We start from the raw sequence: 13,619 nt of genomic DNA, 5'->3' as shown, positions 1-13,619 counted from the left end.
TGGTAGAGGATCAGTACTGATGGAACACTGCACTGTGACAGGATCAGTACTGATGGAACACTGCACTGTCAGAGGATCAGTCCTGATGGAACACTGCACTGTGACAGGATCTGTACTGATGGAACACGGCACTATCAGAGGATCAGTACTGATGGAACACTGCATGGTGAGAGGATCAGTACAGATAGAACACTGCACTGTCACAGCATCAGTACTGATAGAACACTGCACTGTCAGAGGATCAGTACCGATGGAACACTGCACGGTCAGAGGATTAGTACTGATAGAGCACTGCACTGTCAGAGGATCAGTACTGATAGAACACTGCACTGTCAGAGGATCAGTGCTGATGGAACACTGCTCTGTCAGAGGAACAGTACTGATAGAACACTGCACTGTCAGAGGATCAGTACTGATGGAACACTGCACTGTCAGAGGATCAGTACTGATAGAACACTGCACTGTCAGAGGATCAGTACTGATAGAACACTGCACTGTCAGAGGATCAGTACTGATGGAACACTGCACTGTCAGAGGATCAGTACTGATAGAACACTGCACTGTCAGAGGATCAGCACTGATGGAACACTGCACTGTCAGAGGATCAGTACTGATGGAACACTGCACTGTCAGAGGATCAGTACTGATGGAACACTGCACTGTCAGATGATCCGAAGTGATAGAACACTGCACTGTCAGAGGATCAGTACTGAAGGAGCACTGCAATGTCAGAAGATCAGTACTGATGGAACGCTGCACTGTTAGAGGATCAGTACTGATGGAACACTGCACTGTCAGAGGATCATTACTGATGGAACACTCCACTGTTACAGGATCAGTTCTGATGGAACACTGCACTGTCAGAGGATCAGTACTGATGGAACACTGCACTGTTAGAGGATCAGTACTGATGGAACACTGCACAGTTGGAGGATCAGTATTGATGGAACACTGCACTGTTAGAGGATCAGTACTGATGGAACACTGCACTGTTAGAGGATCAGTACTGATGGAACACTGCACTGTCAGAGGATCAGTACTGATGGAACATGGCACTATCAGAGGATCAGTACTGATGGAACACTGCACTGTCAGTGGATCAGTACTGATGGGAAACTGCATTGTCAGAGGATCAGTACTGATGGAACACTGCACTGTTGGAGGATCAGTACTGATGGAACACTGCACTGTCAGAGGGTCAGTCCTGATGGAACACTGCACTGTCAGAGGATCAGTATTGATGGAACACTGCACTGTCAGAGGATCAGTATTGATGGAACACTGCACTGTTAGAGGATCAGTACTGATGGAACACTTCACTGTTAGAGGATCAGTACTGATGGAACACTGCACTGTTAGAGGATCAGTACTGATGGGACACTGCACTGTCAGAGGATCTGTACTGATGGAAAACGGCACTATCAGAGGATCAGTACTGATTGAAAACTGCACTATCAGAGGATCAGTACTGATGGAAAACTGCACTGTCAGAGGATCAGTACTGATTGAAAACTGCACTATCAGAGGATCAGTACTGATGGAACACTGCACTGTAAGAGGATCAGTACTGATGGAACACTGCACTGTCAGAGGATCAGTAGTGATGGAACACTGCAATGTCAGAGGATCTGTACTGATGGAACACTGCACTGTCAGAGGATCAGTACTGATGGAACACTGCACTGTCAGAGGATCAGTAGTGATGGAACACTGCACAGTCAGAGGCTCAGTCCTGATGGAACAATGCACTGTCAGAGGATCTGTACTGATGGAACACTGCACTGTCAGATGATCAGTACTGATGGAACACTGTACTGTTCGAGGATCAGTAATGATGGAACACTGAACTTTTTGATGATCAGTACTGATGGAACACTGCACTGTCAGAGGATCAGCACTGATGGAACACTGTACTATCAGAGGATCAGTGCTGATGGAACACTGCACTGTTAGAGGATCAGTACTGATGAAACACTGCACTCACAGAGGATCAGTACTGATGGAACACTGCACTGTTAGAGGATCAGTACTGATGGACCACTGCACTGTTGGAGGATCAGTACTGAAGGAACACTGCACTGTCAGAGGTTCAGTAATGATGGAACACTGCACTGTCAGAGGGTAAGTACTGATAGAACACTGCACTGTGAGAGGATCAGTACTGATAGAACACTGCACTGTCAGCGGATCATTACTGATGGAACAGTGCACTGTCAGAGGATCAGTACTGATGGAACACTGCACTGTCAGAGGATCAGTACTGATGGAACACTGCACTGTTAGTGGATCAGTACTGATGGAACACTGCACTGTCAGATGATCAGTACTGATGGAACACTGTACTGTTCGAGGATCAGTAATGATGGAACACTGCACTGTCAGATGATCAGTACTGATGGAACACTGCACTGTCAGAGGATCAGCACTGATGGAACACTGTACTATCAGAGGATCAGTACTGATGGAACACTGCACTGTTAGAGGATCAGTACTGATGAAACACTGCACTCACAGAGGATCAGTACTGATGGAGCTATGCACTGTTAGAGGATCAGTACTGATGGACCACTGCACTGTTGGAGGTTCAGTAATGATGGAACACTGCACTGTCAGAGGGTAAGTACTGATAGAACACTGCACTGTGAGAGGATCAGTACTGATGGAACACTGCACTGTTAGTGGATCAGTAATGATGGAACACTGCACTGTTAGAGGATCAGTACTGATTGAACACTGCACTGTCAGAGGATCAGTACTGATGGAACACTGCACTGTTAGTGGATCAGTACTGATGGAACACTGCACTGTCAGATGATCAGTACTGATGGAACACTGTACTGTTAGAGGATCAGTAATGATGGAACACTGCACTGTCAGAGGATCAGTACTGATGGAACACTGTACTGTCAGAGGATCAGTACTGATGGAACACTGCACTGGTAGAGGATCAGTACTGATGGAACACTGCACTGTGACAGGATCAGTACTGATGGAACACTGCACTGTCAGAGGATCAGTCCTGATGGAACACTGCACTGTGACAGTATCTGTACTGATGGAACACGGCACTGTCAGAGGATCAGTACTGATGGAACACTGCATGGTGAGAGGATCAGTAATGATGGAACACTGCACTGTCAGATGATCAGTACAGATAGAACACTGCACTGTCACAGCATCAGTACTGATGGAACACTGCACTGTCAGATGATCAGTACTGATAGAACACTGCACTGTCAGAGGATCAGTACCGATGGAACACTGCACGGTCAGAGGATTAGTACTGATAGAACACTGCACTGTCAGAGGATCAGTACTGATAGAACACTGCACTGTCAGAGGATCAGTACTGATGGAACACTGCACTGTCAGAGGAACAGTACTGATAGAACACTGCACTGTCAGAGGATCAGTACTGATGGAACACTGCACTGTCAGAGGATCAGTACTGATGGAACACTGCACTGTCATAAGATCAGTCCTGATGGAATACTGCACTGGTAGAGGATCAGTACTGATGGAACACTGCGCTGTCAGAGGCTCAGTACTGATGGAACACTGCACTGTCATAGGATCAGTCCTGATGGAATACTGCACTGGTAGAGGATCAGTACTGATGGAACACTGCACAGTCAGAGGCTCTGTACTGATGGAATACTGCACTGGTAGAGGATCAGTACTGATGGAACACTGCACAGTCAGAGGCTCTGTACTGATGGAACACTGCACTGTCAGAGGATCAGTACTTATGCAGCACTGTTCTGTCAGAGGATCAGTACTGATGGAGCACTGCACTCTCAGAGGATCAGTACTGAAGGAGCACTGCACTGTTAGAGGATCAGTCCTGATGGAGCAATGCACTGTCAGAGGATCAGTACTGATGGACCACTGCACTGTTAGAGGATCAGTACTGATGGAACACTGCACTTTTGGATGTTCAGTACTGAAGGAACATTGCACTGTCAGAGGTTCAGTACTGATGGAACCCTGCACTGTTGGAGGATCAGTACTGACGGAACACAGCAATGTCAGAGGATCAGTCATGATGGAATACTGCACTGGTAGAGGATCAGTACTGATGGAACACTGCACAGTCAGAGGCTCCGTACTGATGGAACAATGCACTGTCAGAGGATCTGGACTGATGGAACACTGCACAGTCAGGGGATCAGTACTTATGGAGCACTGCACTCTCAGAGGATCAGTACTGATGGAGCACTGCACTCTCAGAGGATCAGTACTGATGGAGCACTGCACTGTTAGAGGATCAGTCCTGATGGAGCACTGCACTGTTAGAGGATCAGTACTGATGGAACGCTGCACTGTTAGAGGATCAGTACTGATGGAACACTGCACTGTCAGAGGATCATTACTGATGGAACACTCCACTGTTACAGGATCAGTTCTGATGGAACACTGCACTGTCAGAGGATCAGTACTGATGGAACACTGCACTGTTAGAGGATCAGTACTGATGGAACACTGCACAGTTGGAGGATCAGTATTGATGGAACACTGCACTGTTAGAGGATCAGTACTGATGGAACACTGCACTGTTAGAGGATCAGTACTGATGGAACACTGCACTGTCAGAGGATCAGTACTGATGGAACATGGCACTATCAGAGGATCAGTACTGATGGAACACTGCACTGTCAGTGGATCAGTACTGATGGGACACTGCACTGTCAGAGGATCAGTACTGATGGAACACTGCACTGTCGGAGGATCAGTACTGATGGAACACTGCACTGTCAGAGGATCAGTCCTGATGGAACACTGCACTGTCAGAGGATCAGTATTGATGGAACACTGCACTGTCAGAGGATCAGTATTGATGGAACACTGCACTGTTAGAGGATCAGTACAGAAGGAACACTTCACTGTTAGAGGATCAGTACTGATGGAACACTGCACTGTCAGAGGATCAGTATTGATGGAACACTGCACTGTTAGAGGATCAGTACTGATGGAACACTGCACTGTCAGAGGATCAGTATTGATGGAACACTGCACTGTTAGATGATCAGTATTGATGGAACACTGCACTGTTAGAGGATCAGTACTGATGGAACACTGCACTGTCAGAGGATCAGTATTGATGGAACACTGCACTGTCAGAGGATCAGTATTGATGGAACACTGCACTGTTAGAGGATCAGTACAGATGGAACACTGCACTGTTAGAGGATCAGTGCTGATGGAAAACGGCACTATCAGAGGATCAGTACTGATTGAAAACTGCACTATCAGAGGATCGGTACTGATGGAAAACTGCACTGTCAGAGGATCAGTACTGATGGAACACTGCACTGTCAGAGGATCAGTAGTGATGGAACACTGCACTGTCAGAGGCTCAGTCCTGATGGAACACAGCAATGTCAGAGGATCAGTACTGATGTAACACTGTACTGTTAGAGGATCAGTACTGATGGAACACAGCAATGTGACAGGATCAGTACTGATGGAAAACTGCACTGTCAGAGGATCAGTACTGATGGAACACTGCACTGTGACAGGATCAGTACTGATGGAACACTGCACTCTCAGAGGATCAGTACTGATGGAACATTGCACTGTTAGAGGATCAGTACTGATGGAACACTGCACAGTTGGAGGATCAGTATTGATGGAACACTGCACTGTTAGAGGATCAGTACTGATGGAACACTGCACTGTTAGAGGATCAGTACTGATGGAACACTGCACTGTTAGAGGATCAGTACTGATGGAACACTGCACTGTCAGTGGATCAGTACTGATGGGACACTGCACTGTCAGAGGATCAGTACTGATGGAACACTGCACTGTCGGAGGATCAGTACTGATGGAACACTGCACTGTCAGAGGATCAGTCCTGATGGAACACTGCACTGTCAGAGGATCAGTATTGATGGAACACTGCACTGTCAGAGGATCAGTATTGATGGAACACTGCACTGTTAGAGGATCAGTACAGATGGAACACTTCACTGTTAGTGGATCAGTACTGATGGAACACTGCACTGTCAGAGGATCAGTATTGATGGAACACTGCACTGTTAGAGGATCAGTACTGATGGAACACTGCACTGTCAGAGGATCAGTATTGATGGAACACTGCACTGTTAGATGATCAGTACTGATGGAACACTGCACTGTTAGAGGATCAGTACTGATGGAACACTGCACTGTCAGAGGATCATTACTGATGGAACACTCCACTGTTACAGGATCAGTTCTGATGGAACACTGCACTGTCAGAGGATCAGTACAGATGGAACACTGCACTGTTAGAGGATCAGTACTGATGGAACACTGCACAGTTGGAGGATCAGTATTGATGGAACACTGCACTGTTAGAGGATCAGTACTGATGGAACACTGCACTGTTAGAGGATCAGTACTGATGGAACACTGCACTGTCAGAGGATCAGTACTGATGGAACATGGCACTATCAGAGGATCAGTACTGATGGAACACTGCAATGTCAGTGGATCAGTACTGATGGGACACTGCACTGTCAGAGGATCAGTACTGATGGAACAATGCACTGTCGGAGGATCAGTACTGATGGAACACTGCACTGTCAGAGGATCAGTCCTGATGGAACACTGCACTGTCAGAGGATCAGTATTGATGGAACACTGCACTGTCAGAGGATCAGTATTGATGGAACACTGCACTGTTAGAGGATCAGTACAGATGGAACACTTCACTGTTAGTGGATCAGTATTGATGGAACACTGCACTGTTCGAGGATCAGTACTGATGGAACACTGCACTGTCAGAGGATCAGTATTGATGGAACACTGCACTGTTAGATGATCAGTACTGATGGAACACTGCACTGTCAGAGGATCAGCACTGATGGAACACTGTACTATCAGAGGATCAGTGCTGATGGAACACTGCACTGTTAGAGGATCAGTACTGATGAAACACTGCACTCACAGAGGATCAGTACTGATGGAACACTGCACTGTTAGAGGATCAGTACTGATGGACCACTGCACTGTTGGAGGATCAGTACTGAAGGAACACTGCACTGTCAGAGGTTCAGTAATGATGGAACACTGCACTGTCAGAGGGTAAGTACTGATAGAACACTGCACTGTGAGAGGATCAGTACTGATAGAACACTGCACTGTCAGCGGATCATTACTGATGGAACAGTGCACTGTCAGAGGATCAGTACTGATGGAACACTGCACTGTCAGAGGATCAGTACTGATGGAACACTGCACTGTTAGTGGATCAGTACTGATGGAACACTGCACTGTCAGATGATCAGTACTGATGGAACACTGTACTGTTCGAGGATCAGTAATGATGGAACACTGCACTGTCAGATGATCAGTACTGATGGAACACTGCACTGTCAGAGGATCAGCACTGATGGAACACTGTACTATCAGAGGATCAGTACTGATGGAACACTGCACTGTTAGAGGATCAGTACTGATGAAACACTGCACTCACAGAGGATCAGTACTGATGGAGCTATGCACTGTTAGAGGATCAGTACTGATGGACCACTGCACTGTTGGAGGTTCAGTAATGATGGAACACTGCACTGTCAGAGGGTAAGTACTGATAGAACACTGCACTGTGAGAGGATCAGTACTGATGGAACACTGCTCTGTTAGTGGATCAGTAATGATGGAACACTGCACTGTTAGAGGATCAGTACTGATTGAACACTGCACTGTCAGAGGATCAGTACTGATGGAACACTGCACTGTTAGTGGATCAGTACTGATGGAACACTGCACTGTCAGATGATCAGTACTGATGGAACACTGTACTGTTAGAGGATCAGTAATGATGGAACACTGCACTGTCAGAGGATCAGTACTGATGGAACACTGTACTGTCAGAGGATCAGTACTGATGGAACACTGCACTGGTAGAGGATCAGTACTGATGGAACACTGCACTGTGACAGGATCAGTACTGATGGAACACTGCACTGTCAGAGGATCAGTCCTGATGGAACACTGCACTGTGACAGTATCTGTACTGATGGAACACGGCACTGTCAGAGGATCAGTACTGATGGAACACTGCATGGTGAGAGGATCAGTAATGATGGAACACTGCACTGTCAGATGATCAGTACAGATAGAACACTGCACTGTCACAGCATCAGTACTGATGGAACACTGCACTGTCAGATGATCAGTACTGATAGAACACTGCACTGTCAGAGGATCAGTACCGATGGAACACTGCACGGTCAGAGGATTAGTACTGATAGAACACTGCACTGTCAGAGGATCAGTACTGATAGAACACTGCACTGTCAGAGGATCAGTACTGATGGAACACTGCACTGTCAGAGGAACAGTACTGATAGAACACTGCACTGTCAGAGGATCAGTACTGATGGAACACTGCACTGTCAGAGGATCAGTACTGATGGAACACTGCACTGTCATAAGATCAGTCCTGATGGAATACTGCACTGGTAGAGGATCAGTACTGATGGAACACTGCGCTGTCAGAGGCTCAGTACTGATGGAACACTGCACTATCATAGGATCAGTACTGATGAAAGGCGGCACTGTTAGAGGATCAGTACTGATGGAACACAGCACTGTCATAGGATCAGTCCTGATGGAATACTGCACTGGTAGAGGATCAGTACTGATGGAACACTGCACAGTCAGAGGCTCTGTACTGATGGAACACTGCACTGTCAGAGGATCAGTACTTATGCAGCACTGTTCTGTCAGAGGATCAGTACTGATGGAGCACTGCACTCTCAGAGGATCAGTACTGAAGGAGCACTGCACTGTTAGAGGATCAGTCCTGATGGAGCAATGCACTGTCAGAGGATCAGTACTGATGGACCACTGCACTGTTAGAGGATCAGTACTGATGGAACACTGCACTTTTGGATGTTCAGTACTGAAGGAACATTGCACTGTCAGAGGTTCAGTACTGATGGAACCCTGCACTGTTGGAGGATCAGTACTGACGGAACACAGCAATGTCAGAGGATCAGTCATGATGGAATACTGCACTGGTAGAGGATCAGTACTGATGGAACACTGCACAGTCAGAGGCTCCGTACTGATGGAACAATGCACTGTCAGAGGATCTGGACTGATGGAACACTGCACAGTCAGGGGATCAGTACTTATGGAGCACTGCACTCTCAGAGGATCAGTACTGATGGAGCACTGCACTCTCAGAGGATCAGTACTGATGGAGCACTGCACTGTTAGAGGATCAGTCCTGATGGAGCACTGCACTGTTAGAGGATCAGTACTGATGGAACGCTGCACTGTTAGAGGATCAGTACTGATGGAACACTGCACTGTCAGAGGATCATTACTGATGGAACACTCCACTGTTACAGGATCAGTTCTGATGGAACACTGCACTGTCAGAGGATCAGTACTGATGGAACACTGCACTGTTAGAGGATCAGTACTGATGGAACACTGCACAGTTGGAGGATCAGTATTGATGGAACACTGCACTGTTAGAGGATCAGTACTGATGGAACACTGCACTGTTAGAGGATCAGTACTGATGGAACACTGCACTGTCAGAGGATCAGTACTGATGGAACATGGCACTATCAGAGGATCAGTACTGATGGAACACTGCACTGTCAGTGGATCAGTACTGATGGGACACTGCACTGTCAGAGGATCAGTACTGATGGAACACTGCACTGTCGGAGGATCAGTACTGATGGAACACTGCACTGTCAGAGGATCAGTCCTGATGGAACACTGCACTGTCAGAGGATCAGTATTGATGGAACACTGCACTGTCAGAGGATCAGTATTGATGGAACACTGCACTGTTAGAGGATCAGTACAGATGGAACACTTCACTGTTAGTGGATCAGTACTGATGGAACACTGCACTGTCAGAGGATCAGTATTGATGGAACACTGCACTGTTAGAGGATCAGTACTGATGGAACACTGCACTGTCAGAGGATCAGTATTGATGGAACACTGCACTGTTAGATGATCAGTATTGATGGAACACTGCACTGTTAGAGGATCAGTACTGATGGAACACTGCACTGTCAGAGGATCAGTATTGATGGAACACTGCACTGTCAGAGGATCAGTATTGATGGAACACTGCACTGTTAGAGGATCAGTACAGATGGAACACTGCACTGTTAGAGGATCAGTACTGATGGAAAACTGCACTGTCAGAGGATCAGTACTGATGGAACACTGCACTGTGACAGGATCAGTACTGATGGAACACTGCACTCTCAGAGGATCAGTACTGATGGAACATTGCACTGTTAGAGGATCAGTACTGATGGAACACTGCACAGTTGGAGGATCAGTATTGATGGAACACTGCACTGTTAGAGGATCAGTACTGATGGAACACTGCACTGTTAGAGGATCAGTACTGATGGAACACTGCACTGTTAGAGGATCAGTACTGATGGAACACTGCACTGTCAGTGGATCAGTACTGATGGGACACTGCACTGTCAGAGGATCAGTACTGATGGAACACTGCACTGTCGGAGGATCAGTACTGATGGAACACTGCACTGTCAGAGGATCAGTCCTGATGGAACACTGCACTGTCAGAGGATCAGTATTGATGGAACACTGCACTGTCAGAGGATCAGTATTGATGGAACACTGCACTGTTAGAGGATCAGTACAGATGGAACACTTCACTGTTAGTGGATCAGTACTGATGGAACACTGCACTGTCAGAGGATCAGTATTGATGGAACACTGCACTGTTAGAGGATCAGTACTGATGGAACACTGCACTGTCAGAGGATCAGTATTGATGGAACACTGCACTGTTAGATGATCAGTACTGATGGAACACTGCACTGTTAGAGGATCAGTACTGATGGAACACTGCACTGTCAGAGGATCATTACTGATGGAACACTCCACTGTTACAGGATCAGTTCTGATGGAACACTGCACTGTCAGAGGATCAGTACTGATGGAACACTGCACTGTTAGAGGATCAGTACTGATGGAACACTGCACAGTTGGAGGATCAGTATTGATGGAACACTGCACTGTTAGAGGATCAGTACTGATGGAACACTGCACTGTTAGAGGATCAGTACTGATGGAACACTGCACTGTCAGAGGATCAGTACTGATGGAACATGGCACTATCAGAGGATCAGTACTGATGGAACACTGCAATGTCAGTGGATCAGTACTGATGGGACACTGCACTGTCAGAGGATCAGTACTGATGGAACAATGCACTGTCGGAGGATCAGTACTGATGGAACACTGCACTGTCAGAGGATCAGTCCTGATGGAACACTGCACTGTCAGAGGATCAGTATTGATGGAACACTGCACTGTCAGAGGATCAGTATTGATGGAACACTGCACTGTTAGAGGATCAGTACAGATGGAACACTTCACTGTTAGTGGATCAGTATTGATGGAACACTGCACTGTTAGAGGATCAGTACTGATGGAACACTGCACTGTCAGAGGATCAGTATTGATGGAACACTGCACTGTTAGATGATCAGTACTGATGGAACACTGCACTGTCAGAGGATCAGTATTGATGGAACACTGCACTGTCAGAGGATCAGTATTGATGGAACACTGCACTGTTAGAGGATCAGTACAGATGGAACACTGCACTGTTAGAGGATCAGTGCTGATGGAAAACGGCACTGTTAGAGGATCAGTCCTGATAGAACACTGCACTGTCAGAGGATCAGTACTGATGGAACACTGCACTGTCAGAGGATCAGTACTGATGGAACACTGCACTGTCAGAGGATCAGTACTGATGGAACACTGCACTGTCAGAGGATCAGTACTGATAGAACACTGCACTGTCAGAGGATCAGTACTGATGGAACACTGCACTGTCAGAGGATCAGTACTGATGGAACACTGCACTGTCAGAGGATCAGTATTGATGGAACACTGCACTGTTAGATGATCAGTACTGATGGAACACTGCACTGTCAGAGGATCAGTATTGATGGAACACTGCACTGTCAGAGGATCAGTACTGATGGAACACTTCACTATCAGAGGATCGGTACTGATGGAAAACTGCACTGTCAGAGGATCAGTACTGATGGAACACTGCACTGTCAGAGGATCAGTAGTGATGGAACACTGCACTGTCAGAGGCTCAGTCCTGATGGAACACAGCAATGTCAGAGGATCAGTACTGATGGAACACAGCAATGTGACAGGATCAGTACTGATGGAAAACTGCACTGTCAGAGGATCAGTACTGATGGAACACTGCACTCTCAGAGGATCAGTACTGATGGAACACTGCACTGTCAGACAATCAGTACTGATGGAACACTGCACTGTTAGAGGATCAGTACTGATGGGACACTGCACTCACAGAGGATCAGTATTGATGGAACACTGCACTGTTAGAGGATCAGTACAGATGGAACACTTCACTGTTAGTGGATCAGTATTGATGGAACACTGCACTGTTAGAGGATCAGTACTGATGGAACACTGCACTGTCAGAGGATCAGTATTGATGGAACACTGCACTGTTAGATGATCAGTACTGATGGAACACTGCACTGTCAGAGGATCAGTATTGATGGAACACTGCACTGTCAGAGGATCAGTATTGATGGAACACTGCACTGTTAGAGGATCAGTACAGATGGAACACTGCACTGTTAGAGGATCAGTGCTGATGGAAAACGGCACTGTTAGAGGATCAGTCCTGATAGAACACTGCACTGTCAGAGGATCAGTACTGATGGAACACTGCACTGTCAGAGGATCAGTACTGATGGAACACTGCACTGTCAGAGGATCAGTACTGATGGAACACTGCACTGTCAGAGGATCATAACTGATGGAACACTGCACTGTTAGAGGATCAGTACTGATGGAACACTGCACTGTCAGAGGATCAGTACTGATGGAACACTGCACTGTCAGAGGATCAGTATTGATGGAACACTGCACTGTTAGATGATCAGTACTGATGGAACACTGCACTGTCAGAGGATCAGTATTGATGGAACACTGCACTGTCAGAGGATCAGTACTGATGGAACACTTCACTATCAGAGGATCGGTACTGATGGAAAACTGCACTGTCAGAGGATCAGTACTGATGGAACACTGCACTGTCAGAGGATCAGTAGTGATGGAACACTGCACTGTCAGAGGCTCAGTCCTGATGGAACACAGCAATGTCAGAGGATCAGTACTGATGGAACACAGCAATGTGACAGGATCAGTACTGATGGAAAACTGCACTGTCAGAGGATCAGTACTGATGGAACACTGCACTCTCAGAGGATCAGTACTGATGGAACACTGCACTGTCAGACAATCAGTACTGATGGAACACTGCACTGTTAGAGGATCAGTACTGATGGGACACTGCACTCACAGAGGATCAGTAATGATGGAACACTGCACTGTTAGAGGATCAGTACTGATGGAACACAGCAATGTCAGAGGATCAGTACTGATGGAACACAGCAATGTGACAGCATCAGTACTGATGGAAAACTGCACTGTCAGAGGATCAGTACTGATGGAACACTGCAGTGTGACAGGATCAGTACTGATGGAACACTGCACTCTCAGAGGATCAGTACTGATGGAACACTGCACTGTCAGAGGATCAGTACTGATGG

Source organism: Heterodontus francisci, chromosome 5 (assembly GCF_036365525.1).
Source record: "Heterodontus francisci isolate sHetFra1 chromosome 5, sHetFra1.hap1, whole genome shotgun sequence".
Classification (NCBI taxonomy): domain Eukaryota; kingdom Metazoa; phylum Chordata; class Chondrichthyes; order Heterodontiformes; family Heterodontidae; genus Heterodontus; species Heterodontus francisci.
The sequence above is the reverse complement of the archived record's forward strand: the minus strand, read 5'-3'. Positions refer to the sequence as shown.